General features: G+C 40.2%; 1 long non-coding RNA gene across 3 annotated transcripts in view; it reads right to left on the bottom strand.

Moving 5' to 3' along the window:
* LOC103012613 (uncharacterized) overlaps nucleotides 1–26,102 on the bottom strand; it is an 84,355-nt gene that overhangs the window by 31,769 nt on the left and 26,484 nt on the right. For all 3 annotated transcript variants that reach the window (XR_451172.2, XR_009008377.1, XR_009008376.1), the window contains exon 4: nucleotides 8,499–8,622. This is a non-coding gene — a long non-coding RNA (uncharacterized LOC103012613). The remainder of the gene's footprint in view (nucleotides 1–8,498; nucleotides 8,623–26,102) is intronic.

Genomic DNA, 26,102 nt, shown 5'->3' with positions numbered 1-26,102 from the left:
AATAACAAACCCAATACATTTAAGAAAATGGGAATAGGAACATACATATCGATAATTACCTTGAATGTAAATGGATTAAATGCGCCCACCAAAAGACACAGGCTGGCTGAATGGATACAAAAACAAGACCCATATATATGCTGTCTACAAGAGACCCACTTCAGACCTAGAGACACATACAGATTGAAAGTGAGGGGATGGAAAAAGATATTCCATGCAAATGGAAATCAAAAGAAAGCTGGAGTAGCAATTCTCATATCAGACAAAATAGACTTTAAAATAAAGACTATTACAAGAGACAAAGAAGGACACTATATAATGATCAAGGGATCGATCCAAGAGGAAGGTATAACAATTGTAAATATTTATGCACCCAACATAGGAGCACCTCAATACATAAGGCAAATACTAACAGCCATAAAAGGGGAAATTGACAGCAACACAATCATAGTAGGGGACTTTAACACCCCACTTTCACCAATGGACAGATCATCCAAAAGGAAAATAAATAAGGAAACACAAGCTTTAAATGATACATTAAACAAGATGGACTTAATAGATATTTATAGGACATTCCACCCAAAAACAACAGAATACACATTTTTCTCAAGTGCTCATGGAACATTCTCCAGGATAGATCATATCTTGGGTCACAAATCAAGCCTTGGTAAATTTAAGAAAATTGAAATCGTATCAAGTATCTTTTCCGACCACAACGCTATGAGACTAGATATCAATTACAGGAAAAGATCTGTAAAAAATACAAACACATGGAGGCTACACAATACATTACTTAATAACGAAGTGATTACTGAAGAAATCAAAGGGGAAATCAAAAAATACCTAGAAACAAATGACAACGGAGACACGACGACCCAAAACCTATGGGACGCAGCAAAAGCAGTGCTAAGAGGGAAGTTTATAGCAATACAAGCCTACCTCAAGAAACAGGAAACATCTCGAATAAACAACCTAACCTTGCACCTAAAGCAATTAGAGAAAGAAGAACAAAAAAACCCCAAAGCCAGCAGAAGGAAAGAAATTATAAAGATCAGGTCAGAAATAAATGAAAAAGAAATGAAGGAAACAATAGCAAAAATCAATGAAAATACAAGCTGGTTCTTTGAGAAGATAAACAAAATTGATAAACCATTAGCCAGACTCATCAAGAAAAAAAGGGAGAAGACCCAGATCAATAGAATTAGAAATGAAAAAGGAGAAGTAACCACTGACACTGCAGAAATACAAAAGATCATGAGAGATTACTACAAGCAACTCTATGCCAATAAAATGGACAACCTGGAAGACTTGGACAGATTCTTAGAAATGCACAAACTGCCGAGACTGAACCAGGAAGAAATAGAAAATATGAACAGACCAATCACAAGCACTGAAATTGAAACTGTGATTAAAAACCTTCCAACAAACAAAAGCCCAGGACCAGATGGCTTCACAGGTGAATTCTATCAAACATTTAGAGAAGAGCTAACACCTATCCTTCTCAAACTCTTCCAAAATATTGCAGAGGGAGGAACACTCCCAAACTCATTCTACGAGGCCACCATCACCCTGATACCAAAACCAGACAAAGATGTCACAAAGAAAGAAAACTACAGGCCAATATCACTGATGAACATAGATGCAAAAATCCTCAACAAAATACTAGCCAACAGAATCCAACAGCACATTAAAAGGATCATACACCATGATCCAGTGGGGTTTATCCCAGGAATGCAAGGATTCTTCAATATACGCAAATCAATCAATGTGATACACCATATTAACAAATTGAAGGAGAAAAACCATATGATCATCTCAATAGATGCAGAGAAAGCTTTCAACAAAATTCAACACCCATTTATGATAAAAGCCCTGCAGACAGTAGGCATAGAGGGAACTTTCCTCAACATAATAAAGGCCATATATGACAAACCCACAGCCAACATTGTCCTCAATGGTGAAAAACTGAAACCATTTCCACTAAGATCAGGAACAAGACAAGGTTGCCCACTCTCACCACTATTATTCAACATAGTTCTGGAAGTCCTAGCCACAGCAATCAGAGAAGACAAAGAAATAAAAGGAATCCAAATCGGAAAAGAAGAAGTAAAGCTGTCACTATTTGCAGATGACATGATACTATACATAGAGAATCCTAAAGATGCCACCAGAAAACTCCTAGAGCTAATCAATGAATTTGGTAAAGTAGCAGGATACAAAATTAATGCACAGAAATCTCTTGCATTTCTATACACTAATGACGAAAAATCTGAAAGTGAAATTAAGAAAACACTCCCATTTACCATTGCAACAAAAAGAATAAAATATCTAGGAATAAACCTACCTAAGGAGACAAAAGACCTGTATGCAGAAAATTATAAGACACTGATGAAAGAAATTAAAGATGATACAAATAGATGGAGAGATATACCATGTTCCTGGATTGGAAGAATCAACATTGTGAAAATGACTCTACTTCCCAAAGCAATCTACAGATTCAATGCAATCCCTATCAAACTACCACTGGCATTTTTCACAGAACTAGAACAAAAAATTTCACAATTTGTATGGAAACACAAAAGACCCCGAATAGCGAAAGCCATCTTGAGAACGAAAAATGGAGCTGGGGGAATCAGGCTCCCTGACTTCAGACTATATTACAAAGCTTCAGTAATCAAGACAGTTTGTTACTGGCACAAAAACAGAAATATAGATCAATGGAACAGGATAGAAAGCCCAGAGATAAACCCACACACATATGGTCAACTTATCTTTGATAAAGGAGGCAAGCATATACAGTGGAGAAAAGACAGCCTCTTCAATAAGTGGTGCTGGGAAAATTGGACAGGAACATGTAAAAGTATGAAATTAGAACACTCCCTGACACCATGCTCAAAAATAAACTCAAAATGGATTAAAGACCTAAGTGTAAGGGCAGACACTATCAAACTCTTAGAGGAAAACACAGGCAGAACACTCTATGACATACATCACAGCAAGATTCTTTTTGACACAGCTCCCAGAGAAATGGAAATAAGAACACAAATAAACAAATGGGACCTAATGAAACTGAAAAGCTTTTGCACAGCAAAGGAAACCATAAACAAGACCAAAAGACAACCCTCAGAATGGGAGAAAATATTTGCAAATGAAGCAACTGACAAAGGATTAATCTCCAAGATTTACAAGCAGCTCATGCAGCTCAATAACAAAAAAACGAACAACCCAATCCAAAAACGGGCAGAAGACCTAAATAGACATTTCTCCAAAGAAGATATACAGATGGCCTACAGACACATGAAAGAATGCTCAACATCATTAATCATTAGAGAAATGCAAATCAAAACTACAATGAGATATCATCTCACACTGGTCAGAATGGCCATCATCAAAAAATCTAGAAACAATAAATGCTGGAGAGGGTGTGGAGGAAAGGGAACACTCTTGCACTGTTGGTGGGAATGTAAATTGATACAGCCACTATGGAGAACAGTATGGAGGTTCCTTAAAAAACTACAAATAGAACTACCATACGACCCAGCAATCCCACTACTGGGCATATACCCTGAGAAAACCATAGGTCAAAAAGAGTCATGTACCACAACGTTCACTGCAGGTCTATTTACAATAGCCTGGACATGGAAGCAACCTAAGTGTCCATCGACAGATGAATGGATGAAGAAGATGTGGCACATATATACAATGGAATATTACTCAGCCATAAAAAGAAATGAAATGGAGGTATTTGTAATGAGGTGGATGGAGTTAGAGTCTGTCATACAGAGTGAAGTAAGTCAGAAAGAGAAAAACAAATACAGTATGCTAACACATATATACGGAATCTAAGGGGGAAAAAAAAAAAAAAAGGCCATGAAGAACCTAGTGGCAAGATGGGAATAAAGACACAGACCTACTAGAGAATGGACTTGAGGATATGGGGAGGGGGTGGGGTGAGATGTGACAGGGTAAGAGAGTGTCATGGACATATATACACTACCAAATGTAAAATAGATAACTAGTGGGAAGCAGCCGCACAGCACAGGGAGATCAGCTCGGTGCTTTGTGACCACCTAGAGGGGTGGGATGGGGAGGGTGGAAGGGAGGGAGATGCAAGAGGGAAGAGAAATGGGAACATATTGTATATGTATAACTGATTCACTTTGTTATAAAGCAGAAGCTAACACACTATTGTAAGGCAATTATACTTCAATAAAGATGTTTAAAAAAATTTTAAAAAAAAGAAAAAAGAAAAAAAGAAAAAAAGAAAAGAAAAATAAACTTTGGAGGAAAATTCTGGTCTTTTAAAAAAATTGTCTGGATAATTTGAATTTTGAAATATGTAATATACGTATTTTAACAATTCCAATTTATGCTATTCTATAAGTAAATGCAGATTTATTTATATAGTACATTAATATCATCTTGTACTCTAGAGTTTCCCAAATTTCTGGAAGTTTATCAGTGATGTCATTCTAGAGGTCATTCTCTCAATAAATCATTCAGAGCTAAACAGCTGAAAATAAACAATTTGGTTTCCAAAAAAAATTAAAAATTAAAAGGCCATATATATATATGAATGCACACAGCTAATATCACACTCAGTGGTGAAAAACTGAAAGCTTTTTGTCTTAGCAACAAAATGCTTTGTGCTATACCAAATACCGTATTACCTAAACAACAGAAATTTATTTCTCACACTTTAGAGACTGGGAAGTCTAACATCAAAATGCCAGCTGATTCAGTCCCTGGTAAAAGCCTTCTTCCTGGTTTGCAGGCAGCTCCCTTCATGTATCCTCACATGGTGGAGAGAGAGGTTAACTCTTTTGTGACTCTTCTTATAAAGACCAAATCCCATACATGAGGATTCCACATTTGGAAATTTCATGGCCAAATTTCTCCCAAAGTCCTTACTTCCAAGTAGCATCACACTGGGGATTAGGGCTTCAACATATGAATTTGGGGACACAAACATTCAGTCTATAGTACCTTTCCTCTAAGTTCAGAACAAGACAAGAATGCCTATTCTCACCACTTCTGTTCAATATAGTACTGGCTAGTGCAATTAAGCAAGAAACAGGAATAAAAGACATCTAAATAAGAAAGGAAGAAGTAAAATTATCTCTACAGAGGACATGATCTTATATGTAGATAACCCTAAAAAAGCCACACACAAAAAACCTATTAAAACTAATAAGTGGGGGCTTCCCTGGTGGCGCAGTGGTTAAGAATCTGCCTGCCAATGCAGGGGACACGGGTTCGAGCCCTGGTCTGGGAAGATCCCACATGCCGCGGAGCAACTAAGCCCGTGAGCCACAACTACTGAGCCTGCGCGTCTGGAGCCTGTGCTCCGCAACAAGAGAGGCCGCGATAGTGAGAGGCCCGCGCACCGCGATGAAGAGTGGCCCCCGCTTGCCGCCAACTAGAGAAAGCCCTCGCACAGAAACGAAGACCCAACAAAGCCAAGAATAAGTAAATAAATAAATAAATATTTGAAATAAATAAATACAGTCAAGCTATCTCTTTAAAAAAAAAAAAAAAAACTAATAAGTGGGCTTCCCTGGTGGCGCAGTGGTTAAGAATCCGCCTGCCAATGCAGGGGACACAGGTTCGAGCCCTGGTCCGGGAAGATCCCACATGCCGCGGAGCAACTAAGCTCGTGCGCCACAGCTACTGAGCCTGCGCTCTAGAGCCTGTGAGCCACAACTACTGAGCCCAAGTGCCACAACTACTGAAGCCCATGCGCCTAGAGCCGGTGCTCCACAACAAGAGAAGCCACCGCAATGAGAAGCCTGTGCACCGCAATGAAGAGTAGCCCCCGCTCGCCGCAACTAGAGAAAGCCCGCACACAGCAACGAAGACCCAACACAACCAAAAATAAATAAATAAAATAAATAAATTTATTAAAAAAACAAAAAACAAAAAACGAATAAGTGAATTCAACTAAGTTTTGGGATACAAGATCAACAGAAAAAAATCAGCTTCATTTCTTTTCACTAACAACAAATTATCCAAAAAAGAAATTAAGAAAACAATTCCATTTACAATAACATCAAAAAAGAATAAAATACTTAGGAACAAACTTAACCATGGAGGTAAAAGATTTGTACACTGAAAACTATAAAACATGGATGAAAGAAATTAAAGAAGACATAAATAAATGGAAAGATATCATGTGTTCATGGATTGAAAGACTAAATATTGTTAAAATTTCCATATCATCCAAAGCAATCTACAAATTCAATGCCATCTGTATTAAAATTCCAATGACATTCTTTACAGAAATAGAAAAAGCAATCCTAAAAATCACACCATGAAAGACTCTGAAGAGCCAAAGCAATTTTAAGCAAAAAGAACAAAGCTGGAGGCATCACATGCCTTTGTTTCAAAATACATTACAAAGCTACAATAATCCAAACAGTGTGGTATGGCATAAAAACAGACATACAGGCCAATGGAACAAGATAGAGAGCCCAGAAATGAACCCGTACATATATGGTCAATTGATAATTAACAAGGGTGCCAAGGATGCACAATGGAAAAACAATAGTCTCTTCCACAGATGGTGCTTGGAAAAGTGGATATCTACGTGCAGAGGAATGAAAGTAGACACTTATCTTACACCAGACACAAATATCAACTCAAAATGAATTAAAGATCCAAATGTAGGGGGCTTCCCTGGTGGTGCAGTGGTTGAGAATCTGCCTGCCAATGCAGGGGACACGGGTTCGAGCCCTGGTCTGGGAAGATCCCACATGCCGCAGAGCAACTGCGCCCGTGAGCCACAACTACTGAGCCTGCGCGTCTGGAGCCTGTGCTCCGCAACAAGAGAGGCCGCGACAGTGAGAGGCCCGCGCACCGCGATGAAGAGTGGCCCCCGCTCATCGCAACGAGAGAAAGTCCTCGCACAGAAACGAAGACCCAACACAGCCATAAATAAATTAATTAATTAATTAAAAAACAACAACAACAACACAGGCATGCCCTGGAAACACGTTAGAAAAAAAAAAAAAAGATCCAAATGTAGGACCTGAAAATGTAAAACTACTAGAAGAAAACATAGGGAGAATCTTCTTGACATTGGTCTGGGCAATGATTTCTTGGATATGACACCAAAAGCACAAGCAACAAAAGCAAAAATCAACAAGTAGGATGATGTCAAATGAAAAAGCTTCTGCACAGCAAAAAAAAAAAAAAAAAAAAAAAAAAATCATCAACAAAATAAAAAGGCAACATACAGAATGAGAGAACATATGTGCAAACCATATATCTGATAAGGAGTTAATCTCCAAAACATATGAACTCCTACAACTAAAAAGCAAAAAGATAAATGACTTTTAAAAATGGTAGGATTTGGACATGCAAAGGACACATAAAAGGCTAGAGAGGGTGGGGCTAATTATTCCTGACATAGTGAATTCATAAGAAAGGGAATCATATTTTAGAATAATGTGTCACAGGACATGCATGATAAACACAGAGTCAGTTTTGCTTGGCTAGGCTAAGAGCAAAGAGTGCTGGAAAGGGAATAGGAGAAAACTAAAAGAGAAAAGTTGTGCGATCAGATCGTGAGGTTAAGGAGTCTGGGCGTTAGGCAATGCCCACATTTTCCAGCAGGGAAGACACGTGCCAGAGCTCTGATTCTAGAAAAGTTTATATGGGAACAAGAAAAGACTGGCGAGGGAGCCCAAACCGGAGGTCGCCGCAGGAATAACAAAGACCTAACCCGGGCTCAGTCACCTGGGTGAGGAAGTAAATATTTCAGTGAAGGAACCAGACTGCCCAGTGCGTAGGAGGTGTGATGGCAAATAAGATCAGGCAGATGAGAAGGACAGGAATAGGGGCAGCCTGAGAAGGCAAACAGAGGAGACAGGCTAAGAGCAGCCCCTCCACTATCCAGATGAACCACTGGACCTCCCTGGATCCAGAACCCCTTCATTTATCAAAAGAGAGAAGTGAGGCAGCTGGGACGTTTACCTGGCCTCCCACTTTGCATCTTACGATTTAATATGATTGCCCAAGGGCAAGCCATTGTATGTTCTTGAGCAGGGAAACAATGAGATGAAAGGGATGGTTTGACAATATGAGCCTGTCAGCAAATACCTATTGTAGGAATTACTGTGTTGATAACACTCTCGGCACAATGCCTTCCGTGTCATATTTTATATTCTTAGGGAAGCCTTTGAGATACACTGACCATGAAGCATCTATCAGTGCTGAGGATAGGCAAGATGCTTCTCTTGTAGAAAGGATAATGATGTGATTGCAAAACGGATTCAGATGAGAATTTCAAAAGCGGTACTTAAAGGCAGGGAATTGTACCTACACTCATGAACCATTCAACAATCTCAGAGATACGGCGACTCTTCATTTATTCAACATATGATTGAGCGTGGCTTTGGGACAGACGTAGTGCTGGGTGAGGAATCCGGTGCTAAATCAGACGGATAGGAGCTTTTCCATTGTGGAGCTTGCAATATGGGAGAGGCAAATAGACATACCTATTCAAGCTGCCAGCAGCACCATGAAAAGACACCACGATGATGAGCGGTCAGCGGATCTGATTTCGGTTGGGAGGCAGACGTTGGCACATCTTGCATGAGAGACAGAGGTTTAGGCTGAGACCTGAAGGACGAGAAGGAGTCTGCTCGACCAAAGTCAGGGAGAAGGGCTGGGGGAGGAGGGGAGCGCGTCTCCCCTCTCTCGTTGTCAGAATCTGGTGAGGACTGATGGCGAGCGTGCCGCGCACAAGGTGGCTTCCAACCTCGGCTGCGTGGGGAGGTGCTGCGCAGTTCAGCTGCCCTAAGCCCCCTGCAATCACCCGCAACCCCCGCGGGAGGGTCAGTAGAGGGAATGCCATCGCCGACCCACCAGCAAGTGGGACTGCACCCCTGACTTCTTCTAGATCCGATGGTCCCCACAAAACTCCTTCCCACTTCCCCCCAGTGTTAACATGGAAGTTCCCTGGATCTTGGAATATTGTTTTCATTCATTCCTTTTCTTAAACATCATTTTGAAAATCATTAAAAAGTAAAAAACACCCAAAGTAAAAGAATCTCCAAAAAGAAAAAAGAGTGTATATATGTATACGTATAACTGAATCACTTTGCGGTACACCTGAAACTAACACCACATTGTAAATCAACTGTATTCCAATTTTTTAAAAGCCAAAAGTAAAAATGAACCAAAGTATTTGTACAGTGTTTAAATATGATACAATGTAGGTATCGGAAGTCTTCCTTTTCCATACCCTTTCCCTGACATTCAATCCTATTTCTACAACCCTCTTTCCTGTTGACACATTGTGCATTTCCTTTTCCATTGTTTTACTGTTTACGCAGACCTGATTTTTTTTTTTTTACAAATGACTTTTCGCATCACATTTCAAATGTAAAAGATTGCCATTGTGCATATTCCCAAGATGTATATACAGTATTACTTATTTTCAGAAAGGGAGACCAGCCACCACAATTCAAGGGAAAAAAGTTCTGTTATCAGCCCAGTGTTTTCCTCACAACAGATTCAGAACCGATAAAAGATCTACTTAGACCGGCAGCAAGATTACCGGCAAGCAGCAGGGGAGACCAGAAACCAGACATCTGGGACAGATCAGTTTCTTGTGGAATAAACTGTCCTTAAGACAGACATATAATATTAACACCCCAAATTGTATTCAGAAGAGTAGAGTTTAAGTTTTAAAATGCGATGAGTATTATATTGTGGTGATTTGTTTGGAAAAGAAAGAGAAATTTAAAATATCTTCGTGTAATAAATGGTTGAGTATATAGCCTTTGCTTCATAAAAAATGTTAACATACCTGGAAAAGAGTTAAGGCACGTGTGGTGAATGAATGAAATAAAGGCATTGGAAATCGATTCTATGCCCAGTATACCTAGTAAGAACTGTTTAGTTCAGAGATGTAAGAAACAGGAAAAATTTAATAAGAAATATCAGCATGTGAAAGAACAATGCACAAATAGTGATGGACATTTGTTGTCTATTATCAGGGAAGAAAAATGAGAGAGACATAGGCTCAAGTATGATTAGAAAAAAGTTAACAAGCAAATTGATTGTCAGGCTAACTTTTTTTTTTTTTTTTATAAATGTTTTTTGTTTTTTTTTTTTAAGTTATACAATTATTTATTTATTTATTTATGGCTGTGTTGGGTCTTCGTTTCTGTGCGAGGGCTTTCTCTAGTTGCGGCAAGTGGGGGCCACTCTTCATCGCGGTGCGCGGGCCTTTCATTATTGCGGCTTCTCTTATTGCGGAGCACAGGCTCCAGACGCGCAGACTCAGTAATTGTGGCTCACGGGCCTAGTTGCTCCGCGGCATGTGGCATCTTCCCAGACCAGGGCTCGAACCCGTGTCCCCTGCATTGGCAGGCAGATTCTCAACCACTGCGCCACCAGGGAAGCCCCTAGGCTAACTTTAATGCAGATAAGCACACAGGTACACAGTGCTTTACATGCGCTTCCACATACTTCTCCAAATCCCCCTCCTCTTAAATTTTCATTGTCCAAAATCAAACTAGGCTGTACTGCACCCTCCCCCCTCCACACCCTCGCTTGTAACCAAGCAAAGCCACTTTAATTGCTCAGTTCCTCAGGAAAGTGGAACTTCTGGTATATTTGGGGGATGTATTTATCATTCTACTTTGAGAACAGCGGGTCTTGGAGTTTACATGGCGAAGTTAATTCAATACATTAGGGCTTAGACGCAGCATTTCCGTGCATCACGAGGAAATAATCTGCGGTTGGAGGAAACTACCACCAGAGGGAGGGTGTGAGCCATTAAAGAAGGGGCTGAGCCCCGGAAAACCCCTTCGTTATTAAAAGAGCAGGTGGAAAGAGACATAACCAACAGTTTGGCACAAAGTCCCTGGGTATTCTTTTCCTGTTGTTTTGTTTTTATTTGATTTGATTATTATATTTATTAACTCTCCTGCCTCTTTTTCAGAGCTCACATCAGTCTCCTTCCACCCCAGGGATAAAGACCAAGCTGGGTATTTCTCTTCCGTGTCTTTTTTATACTTTTAATACCAATACATGGGGACTTCCCTGGTGGCGCAGTGGTTAAGAATCCGCCTGCCGGGCTTCCCTGGTGGCGCAGTGGTTGGGAGTCCGCCTACCAGTTCAGGAGACACGGGTTCGAGCCCTGGTCTGGGAAGATCCCACATGCCGCGGAGCAACTAGGCCCGTGAGCCACAACTGCTGAGCCTGCACATCTGGAGCCTGTGCTCCGAAAAAGAGAGGCCGCGATAGTGAGAGGCCCATGCACCGCAATGAAGAGTGGCCCCCGCTTGCCGCGGCTGGGGAAGGCCCTCGCGCAGAAACAAAGACCCAACACAGCCAAAAATAAATAAATAAATAAATTTATTTAAAAAAAAAAGAATCCACCTGCTGATGCAGGGGGCACAAGTTCGAGCCCTGATCCGGGAAGATCCCACATGCCATGGAGCAACTAAGCCCGTGTGCCACAACTACTGAGCCTGCGCTCTAGAGCCCGCAAGCCACAACTACTGAGCCCACATGCCATAACTACTGAAGCCTGCGCACGTAGAGCCGGGTGCTCTGCAACAAGAGAAGCCACCGCAATGAGAAGCCCGCACACCGCAACGAAGAGTAGCCCCCGCTCGCTGCAACTAGAGAACGCCCGCACGCAGCAATGAAGACCCAACACAGCCAAAAATAAATAAATAAATAAATAGATTTATAAAAAACAAACAAACAACATAAATAAAATCTTTGGTCTTTATTATTAAAAAAAAAAAAAAAAAAGACCATTTCCAGTCTTTCTGATGGCTGTTACCACTTATGTCCTCAGATCCCTCCTTGCCCCTTGGCCCTTCTAAACTTTAACTTACCCTTCTCTCCCCCCACCACTGGTTTTCTCAACTGCCCCCTCACCATTGCTCTCCCCCACTTTCACCATCAACACTGGGCTTCTCTGTCACCAGAGCCCTTTTTACCACCGTATCCCACATCCCTAATAAGCCATCTTTCATGCCCACCACTTGCCTTTTTCCCATTTTCCCCAGACCACATGCAGACACTGGATCATTTGTATAGCACAGGGAACTCTGCTTAATCCACTGCGGTGACACAAATGGGAAGGAAATCCAAAAAAGAGGGAATATATGTATATGTATAGTTGATTCATTTTGCTGTACAGTAGAAACTAACACAACATTGTAAAGCAACTATACTCCAATAAAAATTAATTTTATAAAAACACATCCATTTCTCAACAAACTTGACACACTCTGTGGGTCTCACTGATGCATTTCCCAGTCACGCCCCATCAAGATCTCTCTTCCACCTCCACCAGACTCCACTTTAACTCTGACTCAGCGTGACTTAATTCCAGCCTTACTGAACACTGTTCCCTCAGAGGTTGTGTTCAGATAACCCCTGTTGATTGACCTCTTCTGTCCCAACAATTCCAGGCATTGACTGGTCAAGCCTGTGCATTTCAGCTTTCCACTGACAGCAGGCGTCTGCCAAGGATTTGTTCCTCCCCACCTGCTCACACTGTGAACGCCAACAAAAGCTTCATACTCTCCGCCCATCAGAGGGCTGCCTCTGGGGAGGGTCTGCAGCCAGGCATGTGGAAGCTGGTAGCCTCGCTTCCCTCCGTCCTGACATCCAGGTAGTTCTGGACGTAGCATCACAAATAGACAGGATTTTCAGATTTGTGAGAAAGAAAAAAGGGATGAATTCCAAAACGACTGAGGTCGGGCTCTCAGGAAAATTCTTCTGAGAAAGCCATAACATCACTTGCTGAGGGATGGGACACCACCCAGAAAATTATTTGGGGAGTTACTTATCAAGACACTCAAAGGAAACTGGACCAGAAGCAACTGAAAAAAAAAATAATGGTACACGTGGGGCAAGAAGAAGGAGCAACGTCTGTCAGGATTGGATGCCGCGTTCATGACTTTCTCCCAAGAATTCATTGTGTCTTCTTGGGAAACACAGTGTGCCTTGGGACACCAGTAATTTGGTATCCTTGTTGGTTCAGAAATATCACCTGAGCCCCTCTCCAGAGTGCCTCTTCCCTGATCCAGAGCCTCACCATGTGCTAGAAACTCATTCAACTTTGAGTGCAGAAGAGTTAGGGCCGACCCCTCAGGATCCTTGAATCCATAAAACTGAGTAAAGCTGAGAGAAGTCTGATTATGGCTTCTGTGCTCATCTGCCTTTTCCTCCACAGCCATGCATGTTTCAGGGGCTGACACCATAGTGAGGCTGTCAACTTCTTCGGGGGGGGGGGGAACCCTCCTGCAGGTGGGAGACAAGGTGATCACATAAAATTTGGCCCCTACCAGAGCTCTGAGAAGCCTCCCTGTCAAAGACTGGTCATGGGCCTGCAGAGGCCTCCCTATTTCCCTCAGATGGGGAGAAGAGCAGATAGAATTTTCATCCCCTCTCATCCAGCGTCATAGAAAATAACCAGGAAAAGTGGGACTTTTCAGAGGCCCTAGCAAACCACTTTAGCTCCTACAGAGATAGCTAGGCCTCCAGAAGAAGGAAAGGCTATAGTCTGGGAAGATTAATTTCTGTTCTTATATTTAATAATATTTTTCCATCATTCTATTTGATTTTCAAAACTTGAATTTTCAGAGATACTTGAGTCACCCAAAAGCCAGGACTAGAATTCAGGGGATGTGACTCCTAATCCAGTGATCTTTTCCGAGTACCTATATCCCAAAGCCTTTGTGAACAGGGAGAGACGGTGGCTTCAAAGGACTGAGCGACTTGCTTGGGGTCACATAGCATGTCATACTTGCCTCCCAAATCTGTGCTTATTTCCAGAAAAAGAGGGAATGAGGCAATCGGCGTGTATACATCCAAGGGGCTACTAAATGAGCTGTCCAAAAAAAAAAAAAATGAGCTGAGGGTCCATCCTAGGAGGGAAACCCCCACTCTCATTTTGCTTCTAGAACTCAAGGTCTAACTTTGTCTCCCCTTCAGCCAACAATAGTGAAAATTTTACCTGCTCTTCTGCCCATACAGGAATGTGGGAGTGCCCCCAAATCAGCTAGCTCATTAGCTGCACAATGCTAGGGGGAAATGAGATATTTCTCTAGAAAACTTTTCCAATGCTTTGTGTCCACACCCAGACCTCTTAGTACTCTGATGTCCAGGAGGCAACATTTACTTCCTGGAGTTTTGCTTTGTGCTCCAACAAGTTCTACTAACATGTGATATAGTGGGAGAGGGGCTTCCTGAAGTGAGATCACATCAAGCCCTCCACCCATACCTAATGTCAGGACACCTTTCTCCCATCCTCCTCAAAATTATTGTAAGCCTTCTCTGCTTTGCTCAAACTTCTGCCCCCACAGCCTCAGCAGATGTGTCAGACCCTCCTCTCCAAACACAAACTAGAAACCATCACGTGGGAAGTTTCCACTAACAAATATTCCAAAACACTTGCATCTCACCCCTCCTTTTCTACTTCTGGTTTTAAAGGACTAGCTGTACCTCCAGGAGATCTTCTTGAACCCTGCCAAAAGGGGAGAGCCGTCCTTACTCCCCCCATTACTCTTTCCACACTGCTGTGACTCTGGGTTTACCATATCCTTTTTGAAGAAAGCCATCTGGTCTACTGCGTTCACTGCTCTGTCCCTGGCATCTCGGCTTAGCAACTAGTAGGTGATTTATAAACCGTTGGGGGATGGATGAGCAAAGGAAGCGACACTTGGGACACAGGGCCCACCTGGCATGCTCTGGAGCAGGACCACCTCCCGGGATGGACCTGAGGGCATCCTCCCCCGGCTTCACTCCCGACCCTCAATTCTGTCTCCGTTGCTCCCGAGCCAGAGATCTCAGCTCACATTGGAGCTTTCTGATCGTCGGAGGAATCTTGTAGCTGTTCCTTGTCGGCTGGCAAGTCTTGTGCTCCTGGCGGCTGCTCTGGCCCAGAGTTGGCCTTGGAACCTCCCAGCACCCAGAAACGTCAGTGGTCCCTGCGGGTCCTGAGGGTGCCGGCAGGCTGAGGATGTGACTCTTCTCTCCAGGGACTCGTGTGGTGTAATAATAACAAAGGTGAAAATACTGACCACTGTTCACTGAAGATGCATCATGTACTGGCTGACTGGCATTGGGCAAGTCATCTGACGGAAATCCCATACCTCACCTATTGCAGGAGATACGTTCGTGCTTCTCTAGTATGATTGGCATGAGCACAGTGCTAGAGTTAAGGGCTCATCAGGTTCTCATTACAGGCATCATTGGCCCTACTGAATGGTCTCGTCCAATGCCCCCTGAGAAAGCCCCAGGGTCTTGGAAGTATCGAGACGGGTCAGTAACACAGCGAGACCTCAAGATGCCAGACAATCTACTAAATTGCAGGACTGGCATCTCAAATTCTCTCTACAGGACCAATGTCTACAAATTGGATGGCGCCCACAGTCCCACTCTAAATTTCATTCAAAGGAGCTGACAACAGCTGCACAGATTTTGGTGCCCAGAAGTGAGGCCAGGAAGAATGGTTTGTGGTAACCCCAGGGAAAGGCCTATCAGCGTGCAGCAGCGGCATCAGAGATGACGCCCCCTCCTGCCTCATGCCCTGCAAACCCCAGAGATTGGCAGGAGGCCCTGCAGGAGACAGGACTGGGCCTCAGGCTCCTATGGTAGGGCAGGAAATCCCTTCAAACACTCAGGTTTGTGCATTCATCGGGAGGCATCTATTCGTCAGGTGCTGTACTCATAGGAACTTTAGCTACATCTGTCATCACTAGAGGTAGAAGGAAATATTTTTCTTTTATCATTTTCCTATTACAAAAATGTTATATAGGGAATTTGGAAGATACAGAAAAGTAAATGGAAGAATCTCATAACTCTAACCCTCAACTTCAAACAATGACTGTGAACCTGTAGATGTATTTCTTTATAGACTTTGCTCTGTAAATTTGTACAATGTTTAAACAGTATATAGTTTCATTTAAAACTATAGGGAGATATTTGACATTTTACCTAAACATTTCTACATTATTGTAAACTCTTCGTAAACATCATTTTTAATGTTTCTGATATTCTATCAAATGGATATACTATGTCAACTATATATATACACTTGTATGTATGTATGTATGTATTCGGGATTTCTAATTTTTTGGTAAGACCTGGGTTTACATCTTGTATATAGTTGTACTTGCTAATAAGCTATCTTACTCCAAAAAGTATATTGCTGTTTCTGAACCGCAGATTATTTCCCAACCCAGAGTTCTATCCATGTTCTTCTCTCTCTAGTTTTCTTAGCTGAGTTATGCACTTACGTTGTTTGTTACCTCAGCTCTGACTACCCCTCTGAGCATCATACTTAGTAACCCAATTGCTTGCTAAACATCCTGACAGAGATTTCCCACTAGTAAACTAACATCTTCAAAACCCAGCTAACTAGTACTGTAACATCTTCAAAACTTAGCCCACTATCTTCCTATACTACCAATCAGCCCACCCTTCTTCTTGTATGACCCATATCAACTTGCAACCCTCAGCAACCCAAGAAAGAAACATCAGAGCCAACCTACATTCTTCCCCTTTCATTCTCCCCATAACTGGTCACCGAGTTATGTCAGCCTTATGTGCTAAATATTTCTCAGATCTGTTTCTCTTCTGGTAATTCAGGCCCTCAATATCTCACCTAAACTGTGCAGGGCCTCCTAGCCAGTCTCCATCCCTCCAGCTTTTCCCCTTGTCCATTCTTTCCTCTCATTACTCCCAGAGCAGTCTACCTAAAACACAAATGTCCATGACATTCCCCAAGTCTTTCAGTGCCTCTGTTGTCTACTAAGGAAAGTCTGTGCTTCTTAACACCATACACAAGCCCTCTGCTAGGTGTCCTCTCCCTGTCTCATCAGCTTCTACCACGACTATGCCCTGCTCTGCATTTTTTACTCTAGTAATAGAGAAAGCCTCACAGTTTCCCATGACCCCTCATGTTGTTCAGCGCTTGCATGTCTTTGCTCATGATAATATATCTGCCTGGAAATCCCTTCACACTTTTCTTTACCTGGGTATTTCTTTTCCTTTTTTTCTAATTTACTTTTTTACTGAGGTACCATTGGTTTATAACATCATATAAGTTCCATCTGTACAACATTATGTTTCTACTTCTGTATACCCTACACCATGCTCATCTCCAAAGATTCAGTTTCCACCCATCACTATACACTGGATCCCCTTTACCCATTTCACTCTGCACCCCTCCTTCCTCTCTGGTAACCACTACTCTGTTCTCTGTATCTATGTGTTTGTTTTTGTTTGCTTTGGTTATTTTTCATTTATTTGTTTTTGTGTTTTTGTTTGTTTTTTATATTCCACATATGAGTGAAATCATAGGATATTTGTCTTTCTCTGTCTGAATTATTTCACTTAGCATCCATCCACATTGTTACAAATGGCAAGATTTCGCCTTTTTTATGGCAGAGTAATATTCCATTGTGTGTATATGTATGTATGTATGTATATATGTGTGTATATATATATATATATATATGCCATCTTCTTTATCCATTCATTCATTGATGGGCACTTAGGTTGCTTCCATATCTTGGCTGTTGTGAATAGTGCTGCATGAACATAGAGGTGCACATAACTTTTTGAATTACTGTTTTTGTATTCTTTGGGTAAATACCCAGAAGTGAGGTAGCTGGATCATATGGTAGTTCTAATCTTTTTTAAGAAAGCGCCATACTGTTTTCATAGTGACTATACCAATTTACATTCCCACCAACAGTGCATAAGGGTTCCCTTCTCTCCACATCCTTGCCAGTGCCTGTTATTTCTTTCCTTTTTTTATAATAGCCATTTTAACAGACATGAGGTTATATCTCATTGTAGTTTTGATTTGCATTTCTCTAATAATTAGTGATATTCAACATCTTTTCACTTGTCTGTTGGCCATCTGTATGTCTTCTTTGGAGAAATGTGTGTTCAGCTGCCCTGACCATTTTTTTTTTTTTTTTTTTTTAAGACTAGGGTGCATGCAGGGCCTGCACTCCTCTAATCTGGTCTCGGGTAATCTTTTTTTTTTTTTTTTTTTTTTAATTAATTAATTTATTTATTTTTGGCTGTGTTGTGTCTTCGTTTCTGTGTGAGGGCTTTCTCCAGTTGCGGCCAGTGGGGGCCACTTTTCATCGCGGTGCGCGGGCCTCTCGCTATCGCGGCCTCTCTTGTTGCGGAGCACAGGCTCCAGACGCGCAGGCTCAGTAATTGTGGCTCACGGGCCCAGCCGCTCCGCGGCATGTGGGATCCTCCCAGACCAGGGCTCGAACCCGCGTCCCCTGCACTGGCAGGCAGATTCTCAACCACTGCGCCACCAGGGAAGCCCCTGACCATTTTTTAATTGGGTACTTTTTTGATGTTGAGTTGTATGAGTCCTTTATATATTTTGGATATTAATCCCTTATTGGATATATCATTTGCAAGTAACTTCTCCCATTTTGTAGGTTATCTTTTCGTTTTATTGATGGTTTCCTCTGCTGTGCAGAAGCTCTTTAGTTTGATGTAATCTCATTTGTTTATTTTTGCTTTTCTTTCCCTTACCTGAGGAGGCATATCTAGAAAGATATTGCTAAGACTGATGTCAAAGAGAGTATTGCCTGCTTTTGTTTTTCTAAGAGTTTAATGGTTTCAGGTCTTACATTCAAGTCTTTAATCCATTTTGAGTTGATTTTTGTGGTGCTGTGAGATAGTGGTCTAGTTTCATTTTTTGCATGTGGCTGTTCAGTTTTCCCAACACCATTTATTGAAGAAACTATTCTTTCTCCATTGTATAATATGTTCTCTGCTCCTCTGTCATAACTAATTGTCCGTATATACATGGGTTTATTTCTGGGCTCTCATTTCTGTTCCATTGATCTGTGTGTCTGTTTTTCTGCCAATACCATTCTGTTGTGATTACTATGGCTTTGTACTATAGTTCAAAATCAGGACGTGTGATGCTTCCAGCTTCGTTCTTTCTTCTCAGGATTGCTTAAGCTATTTGAGGTCTTTTGTGGTTCCATTTAAATTTTAGAATATTTTGTTCTATTTCTATGAAAAATGTCCTTGGGATTTTGATAGGAATTGCACCAAATCTGTAAATTGCTTTAGGTAACGTGGATATTTTAACAATGTTAATTCTTCTAATCCATGACCATGGAGTATCTTTCCATTTGTTTGTGTCTTCTTCAATTTCTTTCAACAATGTCACAGTTTTCAGTTTAACTTCTTCAGCAGAATTTATTCCTAGGTATTTTATCTCTTTGCTGTGATTGTAAATGGGATTGTTTTATTAATTTTCTTTCAGCTAGCTCATTGTTAACGTATAGAAGCACAGGAGATTTCTGTATGTTGATTTTGTATCCTGCAAGTTTACTATATTTGTTTACTCTTTCTAATAGGTTTTTTTTTTTTTTGGTGGAATCTTTACAGTTTTCTATATATAAGATCATGTCATCCAAGAATAGCAAGTTTTACTTCTTCCTTTCCAATTTGGATGTCTTTTGCTTCTTTCTCTTGCCTAACTGCTTTGGCTAGGTCTTCCAATACTGTGTTAAATAAGAGTATCCAAAGTGGGCATTCTTGTCGTATTCCTGATTTTAGAGGGGTAGCTTTTAATTTTTCACCATTGAGTATAATGTTGAACCATGTATTGGTTTGTCATATATGGCCTTTATTATGTTGAGGTAAATTCCTTTTATACCTATTTTATTGAGAGGTTTTTTATCATAAGTGGGTATTGAATTTTGTCAAATGCTTTTTCTGCATCTACTGAGATCATCACATGGCTTTTATCCTCTGTTTTTTTAATGTAGTGTATCACACTGATTGACTCGAAAATGTTAAACCATCCTTGCGTTCCTGGAATAAATTCCACTTAATCATGGTGTATAATCCTTTTAAAGTACTGTTGTATTTGGTTTGCTAATATTTTGTTGAGGACTTTTGCATCTATCTTTATCAGTGATACTGGCCTGTAATTTTTTTTTTTATATGTTGTCTTTGTCTGGTTTTGTTAACAGGGTGATGTTGGCCTCTTAAAATGAGTTAAGTTGTATTGAGGTGGATGGACCTAGAGTCTATCATACAGAGTGAAGTAAGTCAGAAAGAGAAAAACAAATACCGTATGCTAACATATATATATGGAATCTAAAAAAAAAAAAAATGGTCATGAAGAACCTAGGGGCAAGACGGAAATAAAGACACAGACCTACTAGAGAATGGACTTGAGGATACAGGGAGGGGGAAGGGTAAGCTGGGACAAAGTGAGAGAGTGGCATGGACATATATACACTACCAAACGTAAAATAGATAGCTAGTGGGAAGCAGCCGCATAGCACAGGGAAATCAGCTCGATGCTTTGTGACCACCTAGAGGGGTGGGATATGGAGGGTGGGAGGGTGGGAGACACAAGAGGGAAGAGATATGGGGACATATGTATATGTATAGCTGATTCACTTTGTTATAAAGCAGAAACTAACACACCATTGTAAAGCAATTATACTCCAATAAAGATGTTAAAAATATAAATAAAGATGTTTAAAAAAATGAGTTAAGAAGTATTCTCTCCTTTGTAATTTTTTATAATAGTTTGAGAATGGATTTTTTTGTCATCAAAGTATCTACACTTTATTTTTTTATTTTGTATACAACTTTTAAAGGTTACACTTCATTTATAGTTATTACAAAATATTGGCTATATTCCCCATGTTGTATAATACATCCTTGTAGCCTATCTCACACCCAATAGTTTGTACCTCACACTGGTAACCACTAGTTTGTTCTCTGTATCTGTGAGTCTGCTTCTTTTTTGTTATATTCACTAGTTTGTTGTATCTTTTAGATTCCACATATAAGTGATATCATACAGCATTTGTCTTTGTCTTTGACTTGTTTCACTTAACATAATGCCCTCCAAGTCCATCCACCTTGCTGCAAATGTCAAAATTTTTGTTCTTTTTTTATGCCTGAGTAGTATTCCATTATAGAGAATTACGTTTATTAAATCTTCTTTGAATGTTTATTAGAATTCACCTGTGAGGCCATCTGGTCCTGGAGTTTTGTTTTTCAGGAGCTTTTTCATTACTTTTTCAATCTCTGTACTAGAAAATCAATCTATTCAGATTTTCTGTTTATTCATGATCCAGTCTTGGAAGGTTGTATGATTCTAAGAATTTGTCCATTTCTTCCAGGTTGCGCAGTTTGTTGGTGTATAGCTGTTCATAATGTTCTCTTATAATCCATTGTATTTCTGATTTTATTTATCAGAGCCTTCTTTTTTTTCTTAGTGTTTCTAGTTAAAGTTTTGGCAATTTTGTATACCTTTTTAAAGAACTGGCTCAGTTTCATTGCTCTTTCCTATTATTTTAGTCTCTATTTCATTTATTTCCACTCTGATCTTTACTATTTCCTTTCTTCTACTGACACTGGGCTTCATTTATTCTACTTTTTTTGTTCTTTAGATGTAAGTTTAGATCATTTACTTGAGATTTTTCTTGTTTCTTGAGGTAATCCTGTATTGCTATAAACTTTCTTCTCAGTACCACTTTTGCCACATCCCATAGATTTGGGTATGTCATATTTTTATTTTCATTTGTCTTCAGGTATTTTTTTACTTCTCCTTTGATTTCTTTTTTGACCCAATAGTTGTTCACTAGCATATTGTTCAGACTCCACATATTTGCAATTTTTCCAGCTTTCTTCTTGTAGTTGATTTCTAATTTCATACCATTGTGATTAGAAAAGATGTTTGATACGATTTCAATCTTCTTAAACTTTTTGACTTTTTTGTGTTCCAACATATGGTCTATTCTTGAGAAAGTTCCACATGCACTTGAAAAGAATGTATATTCTGATTTTGGATGGAATGTTCTGTACAAATCTATCAAACCCATCTGTTCTAATGTTTCATTTAAAGCCACTATTTCCTTGTTGACCTTCTTTCTGGATGATCTATCCATTGATGTAAGTAGGATGTTAAAGTCCCCTACTAGTATTATGTTGCTGTCTATTTCTCCTTTTAGGTCTATTAATAATTGTTTTATATATTTTGGTACTCTTATGTTAAGCACATATATATTAATAACTGCTATGACTTCTTGATAAACTGTCTCCTTTATCACTATATACTGTCCATTTTTGCCTTGAAGCCTATTTTGTCTGATATGAGAATGGCTAAATATTCTTTCTTTACACTGCCATTTGCTTGGAGTACCATCTGCCATCCCTTCACTTTTAGCCTATGTTTGTCTTTAGAGCTGAGGTGAGTCTTCTGGAGGCAAAATACAATTGGGTCTTCATTTTTAATCCATCCAGCCACTCTGTGTCTTTTGATTGGTGAATTCAATCCATTTACATTTAGAGTGACTATTGGGAAATGAGGAGTTATTGTCATTTTATTGTTTGTTTCTGGTTGCTCAATACCTCCACTGTTTCTTTTTCCTTCTGTTTTGGTCTGGTTGGTCTGGTGGTTTCCATGATGATTTTCTCAGTTTCTTCTTTTTTTATATTTCATGTCTCTGCTCAAGATTTATATTTTGGGGTTACCATAAGATTTTTGTAAAACATCTCAAAGATAAAATAGTCCTTTTCTGCTGATAGCATCTTATCCTCATTTATCTATTTAAGTTTACCCCTTTCCTCTTCCTCTTTTGTGTTATGTTGTCTCAAATTACCCCTTTTCATGTGGTGTGTTACCAGATTGAAGTATTATTTTCAATAATACTTAGTTATTTTTTTCAGCTTTTTTCCCCCTTTAACTTTTTTTTTTGTTGTTGTTGTTGTTTTTTGGTTTTTTTTTGTTTTTTTTTTGCCCCTTTAACTTTTATAATAAAATGTTTAAAAACCTATTCTGATGAGATTTGAAAATTTTTTGATTCTGTCTATTTATCACCTTAGTCAAAGTTTTGTGCACTTCTGCATTTTTGTTTCAGGTAGAAGAGCTCCTTTCAACATTTCTTGTAAGGCTTGTCTAGTGGAGATGAACTTCCTCAGCTTTTGTTTGCTTGGGAAAGTCTTTATTTCTCCTTCATATCTGAATGATAACTTTTCTGGGTAGAGTATTCATGGCTGCCAGTTTTTATCTTTCAATATTTTGAGAAGGTGATTCTACTCCCTCCTGGACTGTAGGATTTCTGCTGAGAAATCTGCTGATTGCCTAATGAGGTTTGTTCCTTTGTAGGTTACCATCATTTTTCCTTGGCTGCCTTTAAAACTCTTTCTCATTGACTTTTGACAATTTTAATATAACATGTCTTGGAGAAGATCTTTTTGCATTAATGTAATTAGGTGTTGTCTTAGCTTCATAGACTTGCATATCTGGTTCCTTCCCCAAGCTTGGGAAGTTCTCAGCTATTATTTTATTTATTTATTTATTTATTTATTTATTTTGTATACACTGCTCCCTTCTCCCTGTCTTTTTTTTCTGGGATACCCATTACCTTAATGTTGCCCTTCCTAAAAGGGTCAAATAGCTCTTGTAGAATTTCCTTATATTTTATATCTTATTTCTCTTTCCTCTTCCACTTGTATTATTTCAAGGTTTCTCTTCCATATGGCCTGCTCTATTCCCAATGCTTTCTAATGCATTCTTCATATCATTTATTGAGTTATTCACTACAGAATTTCTGTTGGGTTCTTTTTTAGAGTTTCAGTCTCTTTGGTAAAGTCTTCCTTCTGTTCATTAATTTTATTCCTGAGCTCACTGAACTGCCTTTCTGAGCTTTCATCACAGCAGTTATTTTGAACTCTGTTGGAGTGCACTATCCCGTGCCTTTAAGCTTGGTTTCTGGAGGATTGCCATTTTATTTTTGTGGTACAGTTTTACTGTGGTTCTTCACGGTGCTTGATGAGTAGTATTCGTCTGCCATTTGAATTTGGGAGCATCTTTCTGCTTGGTTCTAAGGATTTAAGATTAGAAATTAGAGGCCTTTCTTCTGTTTTCCAGTAGGTGGTGCTATAGCACAAGTGTGGGGTTGTCTTACCTGAGCTGCCTCTGGTTATATCTGAGAGCTGGTGCTTTCTACCCTACCCTGTCTCTGTCAGCGGTGTTGCGTGAAGTAGTGGAATCCATTTGTGCTTACTTTGTGTACAATATTTTGTTTTTCCTGGTGTCAATTATTTCCTCACTTTTTTTCATTTACTCCATTTCCTAGAACTATTTTCTCTCAGACCTATTTATTCCATGGTCTAAATCATCAAAACATCATTTGCATTTTTTTTTTTTTTTTTTTTGCCTTGAAGACCTCCTTCCTAAAATCGTCAGTCTTTTTACTCTAATATGGATTCGTGTTTCCAGACTTCTTGTCCAGCAGTCAGCCAGAATTTTCCATTTATTGATCTCCTGTAGTAAAACCCCATTTCCTGGGTGTTGTGTTGTCCTTTTTCTTATTTTTTCCCACAGTTTTGATGGGAACACATCCTCCAGTGGTTTCCTGAGAAAGCATCCACAGGAAGTAAAATGTTTGCATGTCTGAAAATGTTTGTACTCCAGCCTCACACTTGATGAATTGTTTGCTAGGACAGGGACTCCCAGGTCGGAAATCATTTTGCAATTGTCTCAGCATCATTTGTTGATGCGACTGTACTTTCCCCACTGAATGGACTTTGTACCTTTGCTGAAAATTTAACATTTTCTTAAAGCATCAATATTTTCATTCCATTTATCTTATGTCAAATTGTTAGCAAGCGCCCTGCCTCTGACTTTCATGTCTTCTGCAAAAATGGATGCAGATGACCATGAAATGCCCTGTAATTATTATGAATAATGTTTTGAATTTGGACAGTGTGAATTCAAAAGCTGACTTCACTGCCTCTCAACTGTGTGCCCTTGGGCAGGTTATTTAGCTTTACTAGGCCTCAGTTTTCTCATCTTTAAAATGGGTATAATAATAGTACCCACCTCACAGAGTTGTTTAGAGAATCAGATGAGATAGGGCGTAAAGAGTTTAGTGCAGTGACAGTCACATCGTGACAGATGGCAGAATTAAGATTAGTCTCTAAGGAAGTCCTCCAGGAAGGGGAAGCATTTTTTCCAAAAGAGAAAAGTTGCTGAGAAGAGTTGCTGCTCATATTGACTTTTGAAGTTACTCCAGTCTTAGGGCCAATTCCGATGTTGTTCCTTGAAAGCTGTTCTGAAAGTTCTACCTTCAGATTCATTGGTTATTTAACCGATAGTCTTTCGCAGACTGAACATAGCTCCCTATTCATTTCGTTCTGACAAGGGGTATGCAGTGCAGACATTCAGACCGTTCTGTCACCTTGGCTTCCTCTCAATTCCCAGAATAAGGGAGTGTCATCATAGGAACACTGTCACAGCCTTGCTCACCAGTAGAAGCCAAGAAGGAGGAAGAAGATGGTCTCCAATTCAATTCTGCCTTTCAAATCTCACACACCTAACTCACATTCGGAATGTTAGCTGCATCGCTGTTTAGAGAACACACATTTCACTCCCACTAGAAGGAGTGAGAATAATGTTTGAACAAGCTGGTCCGCAGTATCCACCAAAGCAACCTTCTCAAGGTTACACAGCCAGTAAGTGGTGGGACCAGGATTCAAAACCAGTGTGGACTCTGAACCCTCTTCTTTCTCAGTAATCTTACGTGGCCTCAAACAAACGATGGTCTCAAAATAAGATGGCTGAATTAGTGGTGAGGGTTTTGATAGGTGGAAATGAGGATGCCTTAAGTGGGTTCTCCAGAAAGCAGAGCCTGAGGAAGGAAAGTCCTTGTGCACTATTACTGCTGTATCAGGGAGCAGAAATGAGAGGCAGGAGGAGGAAACAGGGAAGGGAGGGGAACCAGTGCGATGGTGTTGTTGACCTGGCCACTGCTGTGTGCAGCTCCCTGCTGCACCTGTGGGGCAAAATGCATCTGAGGTCAGTAGCGTTATCTTGCGGAAGTGGAAAGGGGATTCTGATCTCCCCTTGGTCAAAGGTCCACCCCCAGGATGTGAATTCCACCACCATTTCCCGGTTGCACAGGCATCTCTAGGAGATGGCAGTCACTGACAAGTTTTGTTTTTTTTTAAATTTTATTTATTTATTTATTTATTTATGGCTGTGTTGGGTCTTCGTTTCTGTGCGAGGGCTTTCTCTAGTTGCGGCAAGCGGGGGTCAC

Source organism: Balaenoptera acutorostrata, chromosome 5 (genome assembly GCF_949987535.1).
Source record: "Balaenoptera acutorostrata chromosome 5, mBalAcu1.1, whole genome shotgun sequence".
Classification (NCBI taxonomy): Eukaryota; Metazoa; Chordata; class Mammalia; order Artiodactyla; family Balaenopteridae; genus Balaenoptera; species Balaenoptera acutorostrata.
This window is presented reverse-complemented; position numbering and strand designations above follow the sequence as displayed.